At 45.4% G+C, this 9,721-nt stretch overlaps 1 protein-coding gene across 2 annotated transcripts in view; it reads right to left on the bottom strand.

Moving 5' to 3' along the window:
• Window positions 1-5,307, bottom strand: part of LOC117759803 (pituitary adenylate cyclase-activating polypeptide type I receptor-like) — a 16,800-nt gene extending 11,493 nt beyond the window's left edge. The window contains exon 1 of one of the 2 annotated variants that reach the window (XM_034582224.1): window positions 5,262-5,307. The gene's annotated coding sequence lies outside the window, so the exon portion shown is untranslated. The remainder of the gene's footprint in view (window positions 1-5,261) is intronic. The other variant, XM_034582225.1, reaches the window with a different exon arrangement.
• Window positions 5,308-9,721: the final 4,414 nt, after the last annotated feature.

Raw genomic sequence — 9,721 nt, 5'->3', positions numbered from 1 at the left:
AATATCACACCCAGTCACTCAAGTCTAAATTTAACCCAAGGAACTATGGGAGGAATTATTTTACACAGACATGACTTAGTCTTCATTAGTTTGGGGAGGGAGAGGGAGGCGCACATGTCACAGAGAGAGGGAGAGAGAAAACTGTCCTGGTTTCTCGCTCCCATTATGTCCTGTTTTTTCCCACAATCCACTGGGGAGCTGCATAGTTAGGAGACGACTAAGACATTTTAGAGCAAAGACGAAAATAAGAGGAAGCGTTGGAACAACATCAGGATCAGTGTCACAGCTGGATCCAGAGATTATCTTCAGGATTAACCTGCAGATTAACGGATCTGCTTTTAGTGATCGATCGATTCGTTTGATCGAAAAGCTGTTAAAGGAAAAAAGGATTTCACGATGTCACTGTAATGTCTCTACTGAACAAGGGGGGGGGGGGGTTGGCGCAGTACTCCACAGTACACAGTACCACAGTACTACAGGACTCCACAGTACTACAGTACTCCACAGTACTACATTACTCCACAGTACCACAGTACTACAGTACTCCACAGTACTACAGTACTCCACAGTACTACATTACTCCACAGTACCACAGTACTACAGTACTCCACAGTACTACAGTACTCCACAGTACCACAGTACTACAGGACTCCACAGTACTACAGTACTACAGGACTCCACAGTACTACAGTACTACAGGACTCCACAGTACTACAGGACTCCACAGTACCACAGTACTACAGTACTCCACAGTACTACAGTACTCCACAGTACCACAGTACTACAGGACTCCACAGTACTACAGTACTACAGTACTCCACAGTACTACAGTACTCCACAGTACCACAGTACTACAGGACTCCACAGTACTACAGTACTACAGGACTCCACAGTACTACAGTACTCCACAGTACCACAGTACTACAGGACTCCACAGTACTACAGTACTCCACAGTACCACAGTACTACAGGACTCCACAGTACTACAGTACTCCACACTAGTTCAAATGCACCAAATGAACGTCCTCGTGGTTCAAACATTATATTGTCGGAGGTGAAGACTGCAGCTGCTTCCTCTTCTTCTTCTTCTTCTTCTTCTTCTTCTTCTTCTTCTTCTTCTTCTTTTGTTTAATTCTGTCTCTACTTCCTGTGATTGGTCCAAAAGTCCAAACTATCCAACAAAGTGTTTTCACTGCAAACCAACAGAACCAGGTTCAGTTTGATCCAGACCCAGAACTCCTCTTCTGGTTGGACCAAACAAGGTCGGTGTGACAGTGAGTTTTCAGAATCAAACGGGAACAACAGTGTTTCCAAACGTCTCAAACATCAGTGATGCATTTTGAAATTAGAATGTTTCATGTGGATGTCGCCTAAAGAGACTTTCATCATCACCCTGTTACCAGCCATTAACAACAATTATGCTCAAAACCACAACGAACCAAGAGGCAGAAGAAAGTCAAACATCATTGGACACAAAACGCTCGTCTGCATCTTTCACTGGTCCCACTGGTTGAAAACACTTTGAATGAGTCCACTTCAGCTCCCAGCGCCTCGTCCAGCTGCAGCTCACTGACGCAAGGCGACAAAGGGATAAAGGAGCTTGAATGAGGAGCAGATGTGACAGAAGAGAAGAGAGCAGAAGCAGAACGTCGAGTTGAATCTGTGCAGCTGCCGATGCCTCAGTCTCTGCTCTGCTTCCCAACACGAGCCAGTGAGCAGTGAGACGCCGTCGTCTCCTGCTCGACTGCACTGCGACGCTTTGACTCCCTGAAAGATTTCTAAAGATCTGCAGCAGGTCAGAGATCCTGGGTCTGGAGACCTGTGTCCCAGTAAGCCACATCGGTGTAAATTCACTTCCACTCTGCGACCGCACTGACCAGCAGCGTCGTCCTTCTTAATGACTGTGATGGACCGTCAGTGATTCTCCTCAAGCTGAGCAGAGAGACAGCAGCGTTTTAAAAGCCTGGTTTTAAAAGCCTGGTCTCCACCGTCACTGATGAGCTGCTGTGTTGTGGTTTCTGTTGCTTTCATCGAACAGTCTGACGTCACCGAGTCCGATTTCCAAACGTAAAGAGCCACGGATGTGACAAATAAATAACTGCTGGTGGTTTACCGTCTGTGTGGTTGTCATCAGGAATGAATGGACGTGGCCTCAGACTCATTAACAGAGATGTTGAGCATTTTTGTAGTCGTCTTAACCTGGGAACACGTTTCTAAGGAGAGTAGCTACAAAAAAAAATCATCTCCATTCATACACTGAGTGTAAAACTGTCTATAAACGAATGAGGATAAACTCTTTCTAATCCTTTCAGGCTTCATGCAAATCAATCTTCAGCCTGAGATGTTGTTTTCATCAGCAGATGCTTCTTATGACTCGAAATGTTTGAATATTTCTTTTATATCTTTTTTAAGAGTAGCTGTAAAACACACATCTCTGATCTGGTTTCCAGGTTCGTTAACGTCAGCGGCCTCAGGGTTCGAACGCGTTTTCCAACCTGCGAATGTTTGAACGATGTGGTCAATGTGGACGACTCAGTGACTTGTGTTATTAGTCCAAAGAGATTGTGTTGGTTCTTTATTGTAACTTACATTAAGTTCTGGTGTTTTTTTGTCTCATTTAAGACAAATTTATACATAAATGCAGATAATTCTAAATCATGCACTTTCTTTTTCTCTTGCAAATGTAAATAAACTTTACCATAAACATGAGAAACCTTTCCATAGAAAATATATATATGTGGTGGAATCATACAGTAACCTGACATGTAATGATGCCTGGAAACTCTTTATACACCATAATATAATATAATATAATATAATATAATATAATATAATATAATATAATATACAGTATTTCCATCCATGTGCTACTGATAAAAATGTTCAATGTGCAACTACAGGAAAGTAGATCCCAGTAGAAAGTGTTTGTTGTGGTGATTCTTTAATGTGACGTTACCTCCGCTGAGGGGAGGTCATGTGTCTGTTTATTTGTTTATTTATTTGTTTATTTGTTTGTCAGCAGGATTACACAGAAACTACAACAGAAAGGACAGAACTTGTTCATTTTCCTGGTCAAAGACGCAGATTTCATCACTTTCTTTAACACTGTGAGATCGATCTTTGACATTTTCACAGATTTTCCAGGGAATAGTTTGAGGATCTTGATGACAAGTAAAATCAATCATATTACTTATATTCTGATATCTGTTATAAAGTCAATATGTGTTTGTAATGTGGAGCAGCTCAACTGCTACTGAGTTACTTTCTGGTTTGATGTTGTTTACTAAAGATAATAGAGAGGATGTGCTCAGCATATGAATGTTTCCATGAATCTAATACTGATTCTGCAAATGTGAGATGTGTCTGCACGAGAGCAACAGAAGTCATCTAATGCCAATAAAAAAATTATATTTTAATTCTCACGTAACAGACGGTTTGGACCCTCAAGTTCTTTGCAACGATCCCAGATTTCTGCAATTAACCTGCTGATTTATTGTTCTAATAAACACGACGTCGCCCTCACGGAGGCTTGAAGCGGTCGCAGGTTCACTTCTGACCCGGCCCTTTTGCTGTGTCTCTTTATTCTGTCTCCCCAGGTCACGCTCACACTGTCCTATCGAAAAAGCCCAAAAAGGCCAAAAGAATATCTTAGAAAAATGTATGAAACCAGTTTTTTAATGTTGAGGATCCCTGGTATTAGCTTGGATCTTTTACATGTTCTCCTCGTGTCATTTGTGTTTTCTGTGGCTTCTTCCCACAGAAGACATGCAGCTTGGTGTAAGATCGAACTGGAGACTCAGGATGAATCATAGATGTGAGAGTGAGTCTCTGTTGACCCTGTAACCCACTGGAGACATTTCCAAGGTGAACCCAGCTTCAGATTTGCCTCCTCTTTCTTGAATTCCGTGGTTCTATCTTTGGAACGTGCAGCTCTTCTGCCTCAGCGCTGGTACCCGGCTCTCCTCGACGTGCCCCTCGGCTCATGTATGATACTGGGTGTGTAACGAGGCTGCCATGCTGAGCCCGGGCCTGACGCCTGATGTCCTCCCTGCTCTCTGCTGCTCCAGCCAACACTACCAGGCTAATGGTCCCAATTAAACGTCAGCATCACTGAGGGGCAGGAGACGGAGAAGCTCGTCCACACTCTGGATGCTTGCTGCAACATATCGCTGACGTACTGCAGATATATGTTTGTCTCCGGTAAGTCGAGCAAATATACACAGGATCTGCAGTTTGCTCGTTGTGCTGCTGTGCCAGATGTTTAAATCTGAAACACACACACACACACACACACACACACACACACACAGAGCTCAGGTATTCAGCTCCCACAGATGAACGTCAAGGTGATTGGATTGGAAAACCTCTCCCACAGTGAGAGCAGGCATTGATCTCATCTCAGCTTTTTGTCACTAAGCCACTCTAACGGCTCTCGTCCGGCCTTGAGTCAGGATTTGCGGCGGCTGTGCCACTCATTCATCACTTCGTCGTGAATGAGGCTGCAGCCGAGCACTCACGTCAACAAACGTGCAAACGACCAGGTCTTGTTTTTATCAGACGATCAAAACCAATAAAACCTGCAGGGACACATGCACACACTCCTTCCTTCCTTCCTTTCTGTCGGCCATAGTGAGAGGAAGCCCACACACCACAGAGGAGAGCTGGGAGGGTGACTGGGATTGAGCAGCCTTTAAAAATCCTCCTCCATCCTCACAGCGGCAGGAGGGGAGAAGAAAGCAGTCATTGTGATTCCATGACAGTGGGATGCATTACAAGGTCACTCACAGCTTTCACCCAAAGGCCTGGCTTTCATAAAACCTCCAGGGACAAGAAAAACCCCAATACATCGTGAAGTACATCACTGTGGTTGCCGGTTGAATTCCTGCTCCTCTTAAGTGATGCAGTGATTTATGTGAGCTTGAACGATGAATGTGTGAAGCTGCTCGTCGTTATTATTCAGTTACCGCCTAAAAAAAAGGTCGATCCCCCTCATGCATATGGATGAATACGTGGAGCACAATGTTTTTTCCAACGTGTTGTGTGCATCACTGTCCCTGATATTCTCCTTGATGTTGTGTTGCAATCATGTGTGTTTGGATGCATTGTGTGTCTCTGTCTGCAGAGACCGTGCAGCCGCTGGTGGAAGGAGCCTCCAGGCTGCAGCTCAGCCGACACATGCCGCAGGATCCCGGCGTGTGTATCTGCAGCTCCCTCCCTCACCCTCCATCTTCACCCTTTCATTCCAATTCACTCACTCTTACCTCCGTGTCGGCTTGTCTGCGGGTGCGAGTCCCGGGTCCTCCGGGGCCGCTGAGCTCCGCAGGACGGTGGGGGGGCAGATCGCCCTCCTCACGGGGAGAAGCTGCGGGACTCTCCGGTGGATCCGCGGAGCGCAACTTCCATCCGGGGCAGAACGCGACGCTTCAGTGTCCGAGGAGAACGAAGGGATGAAGGAGGAAGAGGAAAGGAAGGCAGCAGCTGAGAGGAGGAGAGAGAGAAGTGATCACTTCTTCCTCCACACAGGAATGAAGCGAGCATTTCAACTACAACCCCCACCTCCCTCTCTCTCTCCCTCTCTCTCTCTCCCTCCCTCTCTCTCTCAATCTGTCTCACACACACACACACACACACACACACACACACACACACACACACACACACACACAAACAAACACACATGCGCGCAAGGAATCTCAAATCCAATCATACATAATAGATGTGCGACATAAACGTGTTGCGTTAAATGATCCGTGTGTGTGTGTGTGTGTGTGTGTGTGTTATTGTGTGTGTGTCTGTGTCTCTGTGTCTGTCTGTTATTGTGTGTGTGTGTGTGTGTGTGTGTGTATCACTGTGTGTGAATGTGTGTATATGTATGTGTTTCTGTTATTGTGTGTGCATGTGTGTGTGTGTATGTGTGAGAGTGTTATTGTGTGTGTGTCTGTGTCTCTCTGTTATTGTGTGTGTGTGTGTGTGTCTGTGTCTGTCTGTTATTGTGTGTGTGTGTGTGTGTTTGAGTGTGTGCGTGTGTGTATGTGTGTGTGTGTGTGTGTCTGTGTCTGTCTGTTATTGTGTGTGTGTGTGTGTGTGTGTGTTTGAGTGTGTGCGTGTGTGTATGTGTGTGAGTGTGTGTGTGTGTGTGTGTGTGTGAGTGTGTGCGTGTGTGTGCGTGCGACATGTAATTAATCTCCAGAATGAGTCTGTGGTTGACAGACAGGATTTCTCTGGTTTCTATTTGAGCCGGTCGTCCTCAGGTAAACTTTGTGGAGAGTCAAACATCTCATGGTGTTTCTTCTTCTTCTTCCTTCCTTCCTCTGCAGATCTGTTAGTAGAGATCAGTTGGACCAGTGGGATTCTTCAGCCTCGGAGGTTGAACCTGTAAATCTGCTGTGGTTAAATCTCAAATGGTCGTAAAACAAAGTGCTTGTTGCACCTGAAATCTCTCAAACTCAAATGAGTCTGGACGGATCACTCAGGGTTAACTCACGGCCTTTTCTACCCACAGTTCAGAAGTCCTGGTTGGCAGCAGTGTGTTGCTGATGTCGTCAGAATCAATGATGAATCCTCTGAAACAGCAGGAAGGTTCTGGGTTCCAACCTTTTGTCCGATCAGGGTCTTTCTGTTTCTCCGGCTTCTTCCCACAGTCCGGAGACTTGCAGCGTTTAATTGGAGACTCTCGGTGCTCGTGGGTGTGACTGTGAGTGTGAAAGGATACGAGCTGCAGCTAATGAATGGACGATCTGTTAACCAGCACTTCACACAACGATTGTAGGTGTGAAAGAAAGTCGGCCGGCGTCTGAACTTCTCTCCTATATTCTACTTTTTCATTTTTCTCATAATAACCTCTGGTACTTTGGGCAGTGTGGTACCAACTGGAGAAGCCCCTCACCACACTTTCCAGTTTGACCATTTCTGCACGAGCATCACTTTTTAACATTCATTAGAATCTCTGTGGTCTTCAGTCTTCTGATCTGGATATTTCTGCTTCTGGGAGTTAAAATCTCTTCCTACCAACAGTTGTGAGGATGCATGAACAGAAGAGGAGGAGGAGGAGGAAGAGGAGGAGGAGGAAGAGGAGGCATTTGGAAGAGAGTCTCTAAAAATATATTGTCTCTATCGTACTCACTTGCTCTCTGTGATTGATTTAAAATTCAGTTTTTGTGCAGGAGAATAAAACAACACGTACAAATCTTGAGCCACTGGGAAGAAAGGCTGAACACACATCTATCAGTGCACACAATACAAAATAACTCCATTAACAGTGTTTACTGAACAGTTACAACTATCTCCAGACTCCAGAAACTCCAGAAGATATCCAGAAAATATCTGTGTCTGGGCAGTTTTCTTTCCACATCTGAAGAAGCAGCCAAATTGATCACTACAAGAGGTTGATTACTATATTGTGTGTTGCGTAGCTTCTGTATGATGGTCCCAGAACTTGAGTGGAAGGTAACAGCGTTTTTTAAGATGTGGACGATATCACATTGATCACACACACACACACACACACACACACACACACACACACACACACACACACACACACACACACACACACACACACACACACACACACACACACACACACACACACACACACACACACACACCCGACTCATCTGACGTCTCTGGCCGAGCTACAGTTTAAACGTTGATTTGTTTGAAATGACGCCACAGTGATGATAGTGATCCACAGTTTTCTTCAATGAGTAAAATCTAAACGGTTGATCACTATAGCCACGATCACGATATCCGGTTTCCACTGGTTTTATATTCTTCCAGTTTCACGTCAGTTGCAGTTTAGAAACATCATCAACATGCCCACATGTTCCTGCTGTTTTCTCGCGTGCTCAATCTGGCACTTTACCAGAGGGCTGCAGGGCGAGTTCAGGAAAATTTCCAGAGAAACTGACTTAGGCATTTGCATTCTTACATGCAGCCAATGCAGAAAACTTGAGGAAACATGTCTGTGCTCGTCTGAAATCAGCTCCAGTAAACCTGTGTGTTCTTGTGCAACATGGAGGGAAAGGAGGGAGCAGCGCTGCAGCACAGAAACAGAGGAGCTGACTTATTATATCAATTTGCTCTGTTGGAGAAAGTGAGTGAAGCCTGCGTTTGATGAGCAGCACAATTTTTGACTGGAGAAATTCCACAGAAAGCAGGAACGACAGAGCAACTGGGTTTCACTGGTTTTGTCCACGTCTACTCTTATGAAGCTCTTCATCATCTCACCCTCAGAAAAATAAAAATGTATTCCCTGTCCTGCTTCCATCCAGTCCTCCCACACAGCGAGTGACTCAGGCACCTGCCGTCATCCGCCACCCTGAGCCGAGAGGAGCAAGAGTCCTGCTCTCACATCAGCATACCTGACGTCAGTATCACACACACACAGACACACACACACACACACACACACACACACACACACACACACACACACACACACACACACACACACACACACACACACACACACACACACACACACACACAGGCCTCGGAGAGTCGCTCTGAAGGAATCGTATTCGGGATTCGAGTAGTTCGCTCCACGCGCTGACATCATCACTAATTGATCCTCTTTTGAGTGGTGAAGGGGGGGACTGATATGCTGCTGTATGGGGTTACCATGGCAACTGGCCCATTTCAACAAGATGAGGGGGATGTGCATGGAAGCTGGGGCTCAACTGGGGATGTTGGGGTGGTAATCAGGGGTTGTTGGGGAAGGAGGCTGTGTGTGTGTGTGTGTGTGTGTGTGTGTGTGTGTGTGAGAGAGAGAGAGAGAGAGTGGGGGGGTTGAGCTGCATGAAAGGAAAGACGGATTCAAGTGAGAGAAACAATCCATCACAGCGTAAAAAGCGAAATGGGGCGTGGCTCTCACGTGCACGAGAAAACAAAACGCTACAATTAGTAATGTGCTGATAACGGAGTTCGAACCACCGAGCTATTGAGATCTGGATCAATCTGAAGCTGTTGACACACACACACACACACACACACACACACACACACTGAGGACTATTAAAAACACACATTTCCTGCCTAATTGATTAATGATCGGTTCTTCAGACTGAAACCTTAAAATCGTCAGATTAACGTGAATCAACAGTGAAAACGCTCTGAGCCCTCGAGGGGCGGACAATACGAGTAGAGCATGGGTGAAGAGCCCAAGACCAATTTCAATAAAGTTATTTCTTAATCTTAATTTTAATCTTAAAATTAAAGAAAATCTTCTTTAGTTACAGACGCCAGGCTGAAGAAACACGATCCAGTTCAGTTTATGTTTCTTAAGCCGTTTTCAGATACTCCAGGAAATGTCTTGGATTGGATCCGGACATTTTCTGCAGAAGCAGCAGGAGCTTGTCTGGGACTCGTTCAAGGGAAGAGCAGCAGGAGACATAACTGATAACTCAACATCAAAAGCTCTGGAATCTCCTCGTCTTTCCAAGTTGACGTCTTCGTCTTCTACAATATCCGGACTTCAGGGCAGGTCTGAAAACAGCTTAACTGTGTGAGGAAGATCTGAATGAAGAACATTACTGGAGTTCCCCACAGTGGAAGGAAACCTGTTACAACCCAATTTGTCCTTCACAGCAGTACATGCAAACCGCAGGAAAATACAACGTAATACAACATGTGGCTCAGCTCAGTTTCCTAAATGCAGCCTTTATGAATCCTTCTGTTCACGTCGGATCTGAAATGCTGTTTCCTGGAGGGGATCGACAGC

The sequence above is a fragment of the Hippoglossus hippoglossus genome, chromosome 4 (genome assembly GCF_009819705.1).
Source record: "Hippoglossus hippoglossus isolate fHipHip1 chromosome 4, fHipHip1.pri, whole genome shotgun sequence".
Lineage (NCBI taxonomy): Eukaryota > Metazoa > Chordata > Actinopteri > Pleuronectiformes > Pleuronectidae > Hippoglossus > Hippoglossus hippoglossus.
The sequence above is the reverse complement of the archived record's forward strand: the minus strand, read 5'-3'. Positions and strand labels throughout refer to the sequence as shown.